The sequence below is a fragment of the Buceros rhinoceros genome, unplaced genomic scaffold, assembly GCF_000710305.1.
Source record: "Buceros rhinoceros silvestris isolate BGI_N320 unplaced genomic scaffold, ASM71030v1 scaffold19651, whole genome shotgun sequence".
NCBI lineage: Eukaryota > Metazoa > Chordata > Aves > Bucerotiformes > Bucerotidae > Buceros > Buceros rhinoceros.
In genome coordinates, this window is record NW_010396183.1 from 1 (window position 1) to 4,676 (window position 4,676).

Consider the following 4,676-nt stretch of genomic DNA (forward strand, 5'->3'; position numbering starts at 1 on the left):
ACTGGTCCAATGAAGGGAGGGTGGGGGGGTGTGTGTGACCGAACCAGAGCTGGGGAAAAATGGTGAGTTCTGGAGCCTTCAGAGCCCCAGCCAGGGCAATGCATGATCTGGGTGGCAGTACCTGGATGTCGGATTTGCAAGCCAAGTTGCAGTGGCGTGACAGCTTCTTCAGGGCAGGCCAGACCCTGCTCACCTTCTCTGCCAGGGCACCCTCGTGGCCATCTTCAGCCCCTATTGCATGCCAGCTGAACATCTGGAAAGGGGGTTAGCCCCAGGATAAATGCCGGGTAGCTGCTCTCCCTCGGTCTGCAAGCCCCCACCAGCCCAGCTCACCTCTTCAGCTCTTCTGGGTGCTTTTTGGCAGCTTCGTGGCTTCCTGAAAGCAAAGAAAAGCATACTTGCTGCCATTTCCTCCAAGACCCCGCACAATGCATTGGAGGCCAGGGCAGACCCAATATCTTCCATCCTCTTGCAAACCTCCTTTAGGCAACAATGTTCCCTCTCCTGGCCCTGGCTTGAGCCAAGGTCACAGCCCTGCTCCTGGACTGGACACTGGAGCATAGTGATGCTGTCCCCCCTCCCAGCTGGAAAGCTCCCTACTTCCTTGTCGGACATCTGCCGCTGGTGGGACCTCACCATGTAGCTGCTGAAGGCATGAGAGTCGGCATCCACCATTGCCACCAGCTCATCCATGGTCTGATGGAAGAAGCGGGGGTCAGCTTCTTCATGACAGGGTCCAGCTCCTCAAACTATCACTTGCCATAACTCATCAGTCCCACCACGCAGCCCAGAGCTGCTCCCTCCTAGGGCACAGGGTAAATTCACAGGACACAGTGCCTTCTGGCTCCTGTCAAGGGCTTGGCACATACAGAAGACCTCCCCAGGCAAGGAGGGACCCCATCCTGGTGTGGGGCACATACCAGGGCACCCATGGCCGCAGACACGGAGCCTCCTCCCAGTGCTGCCAATCTCCCACCAACTGCTCACACAAAGGTGCCCAGTGGCTTGGACACCAGCCTTCCATCCACCTCTCCTGCCTGCACCAGGTACATGTGGCACAGCAGTCTTGTGGGTAAGAGCCCCTCCGGTGCTGGGACCATGTGAGTGGGATGGAGGATTTAACATGTACATGTTGAAGTTTGGCCAGGAAACCTGCTCTCACTGCCCAAGTGACCTGGAGACCCCCTACCCCACTTTCACAACCATTAGTATATGGGAGCAAGGACCACCCCAAGCCTGCATGACACTCAGCAGAAATGTCCCCCTGAGCACGCGGGTGCCATTCCCAGAAACAGCTGAGAACAGGACGTGGGCAGCAGGTTCCCCCAATCTGGGCATTGGGGCAGGCACCATGGTGAGAAGCAGGGTGGAGATCCCTTCTCAGTGATGCTCTGTGGGGGTGAAACAGGAACAGGGAGTCCAGGCCCAGCCAACCGACCACCTACAAAGAATGACATTGCTGCATCAGCTCCATTGCATCCTCATTCTCCACTGTTAATTAACCATCCCTAGGGCAGTGCTGTTTGGCCACCACCCAGGGAGAGGACAGCTGGTGTCACCAGCCCATCCCTTTCCAGACTTGTCAGCAGCTGCCTACAACAACTGGAAAATGCACTGATAAATAATTAGCTTGTGCTTATCTAGCATATTCTCCATAGGATGGAAAAGTTCCTCCCTCCTGAAGCTGAAAGTCAGAGCCTGTCTTATGGTTTCCAGCTTATGCTTGTCCTGGGGCAGGTTTTATAATGCCACGCACTGTAATTGAGCTCTGGCAAGGTCTCCTTCCCCTCCTGGCCTCCATGAAGCAATCTGGAAAGCTGCTGCCTGCGCTGTCCTCATGGGACAGGCTCTCTCCTCGCTGAGCATCTCAGCATCCTCAGGATAATAAAGCAACTTGTGCCACTTGCTGTGCCCTCACAGCTTGCCAGGCACTATACCTGGAGGCAACTGCCACACTTCAGGGCTGCCGTGGTCCAAACCTTTGCTCAGGACCACTCTGGGTGAAGGGGAGTGGATGGGTGTGTCTCTCTCTTGATCCTACCCTTGTCTCGGTACCTGGAGGAGCTGCATTACCAGCCTGATCTTCTGTTTCTCCTCCACGATGAAGAGTTTTTCCTTCTTGATGTAAAACTCGGCCATGTGCAGCACATCCTTCTTGAGGTCAAACCCCACCACAGAGAGGTTTAGTGCCTGCAAAGGACATCAGAGCCATCTGCCCTGCCGCTGCTACAACCCCATCCTGGCAGTCTTCATGTCTATCCAGGACCTGGGGAACTCATAGAAAAGCCTTCAATGGAGAAGCTGGGGGCTTACCGAAAGTTGCTGAGCTTTTGGGGTTTTCATGCTGTTCCACACTCTGCCCAGCTTAGCTGAACTGAGCATCAGATAAAGCACAGCCTGACCTGGGGATGGGGAGAAAAACATCTCCTGTGAAGCCCTTGCTGAAACAAGCATGGAGTGCTACTCACCTCCATGTCTCAGTAGAGCTCCTTGTAGATGGTATGGAGCGGCATGGTCTCAAAGTTCGGCAAGTTAGTTGAAACCTGAGCTATATTCTCATTCTCCAAATACCAGCCAATGCCCTGCGCCTTCTTCAAGCACCTGGGCTGCCAAGGCAAGGAGTTCTGCTCCCAACATACCATTGGCATGGGGGTACCTGGTCAGTGCCATGACCCTGCTTGAGAAGGTTGAGGGTTATGTACTGAGCCAGCTCCTTGGTACACAGCAGGTTGTTGTAGTACTTCATGAAGAAGGTCCAGGCACCTGTCACCATGGCCACCCACCAAGGGTTGGGGCCAAAGGTTGGGGGTCCAGAACCGGGAGCCCACTCTGGTTTTGCAAGACGGGGAGCGGGGAGGAGTGTGCATGATTGGCACCACCAAGCATCACAAGCCACCCTCCTAAGGGAGAGCATCTCCCTTGCCAGCCCGCATCTGCCATGACCACTAACGAGTTCAGCAGTGTTTCATCAGCTCCTCTTGGTGCAAAGGGACTACACCAGCCTCCAGCACCCTCCCTGAAGGCAGGGGAGGTGCAGCTCGGCTCTGCCCATCCCCTGCTGCCCAGTCGGGTGCTGCCAAGCTCATCTGCTTGGGGAGTGCCTCATACTTCCTGGCACGGATGGCAGGCAGGGCTTTCCTGCTCTCCTTCCGCACCACCTCCCTGAACAGAGAAAGACAGAGAAAGCTGGGTGTGAGGTCCACCAGAGGGGGCTGGTCACCTAACAGGGTCCAGTTTTGCCCATTTGGGACCAAACCCTATTTATTTAATCTTCTGCAAAAGGTGTGCAGTTTCTCCACAGCTGGAGGACTGTGGGGTGGAGCAGGATGGGCCAAGGTTCCTGGCCCCCACTCACCCCTAGCTTCGCTGCCAAGTGCTGCCCAAAGAGGTGGGCACGCTCCTCCATGCTGACGTTCATCACCGGCACAAAAGGGCAGACATCCAGCGCCCCAGCGCAAAGCTGTTCATCTGATGATGGAGCTCATATAAGACGGGAAATTGGAAAAGCAAGCAGACGAGGAGGGAAGATGGACATTTCTCAGCATTCTGTGCGGGTTGGGCACTGCCATCACAAAGGAAGTTGGTTTTGCAGCAGTAATGTCCACTCCAGCCCAGGGCCAGAAGAGGTTCAGCCTCTCTAGACTGGGAGGATGAGCAAGATCTTTGCACAGTTCCACCACCATCCACCCTGCCAGTGCTGCTTGCTTCAGGTGCAGCAACATGCCATGCTCAGACACCAGCAGCTGACTTTAGCTCCAGCTGTACAAAGTGCACCCAGAGCCAAGTGACGCTCCGCACCAGGTCATCTTCTGCACTGCCCCCAGCTCACCTGGATACCAGCTCAAGTCAATGTGGCCTGTGCTCAGTGTCCCTTTGGCAATGGCCTTGGGGGACCTCATGAAGGTGTAGACAGTGCGATCGGTGGAGGCGCTGGTGTCTATGCTCAGCAGCACACAGCCAGGCATCCAGGAGCTGCCCTGCACCAGCGCATTGATAGTGTGCTGGATGGTAGAGGAAGGGAAGGCAGCTCAGACAGCTGGACCTTGCTGCAGCCCCAGCTTTACAAAGTGGGAATGTCTTATCTTAATTCTTCCCACTGGTGTTGGGGTGACCCTATGATCAGTAGGAATGCAGGTGTGCACTGCAGAAGATGCAGGATCCAAAGGCATGAGCATGGGTTTCCTCTCCAATGAAAAAAATATTCATTTTTAAGATTAAACTCTCTCTCTGAAGCAGTGTAGTTTGGTTAGCATTATACTAATTCCTTTCTGGGATACTTCCTGTTTTCTGAATTATAGGGGTGAAATAACTCATAGAATAGGAATTATTTATTGTATACATGTAACTACAGTTATTTCTAAAGTGAGGGAAGCATTTAAACTCATGCACTGAGTGTAAAATATAATCCCGTCTTTCTGAACTCTAGCTGACCTATATGGGTGTGACGACACAACATAGTTATGATGAACAACCTCGTTATGAAATAAGGAAAGCTTCCTGTGACTGTGCTGTTTTAGCAAATACCTGTACAATATCAATTGGGCAAACCTCCTTAACGAAATCAATAAATGTTATAATAATTTGTCATTAGAATCAATAACTATTTTATTATTGATACTGCATGAAGTGCTAAGATGAACCTGTGGTGCAACAAATTTAGTGGTTTGTCACTTCGT

At 53.1% G+C, this 4,676-nt stretch overlaps 1 pseudogene; it reads right to left on the minus strand.

The window, feature by feature from the left end:
* Nucleotides 1-337: 337 nt before the first annotated feature.
* Nucleotides 338-4,001, minus strand: LOC104501942 (annotated as a pseudogene).
* Nucleotides 4,002-4,676: the final 675 nt, after the last annotated feature.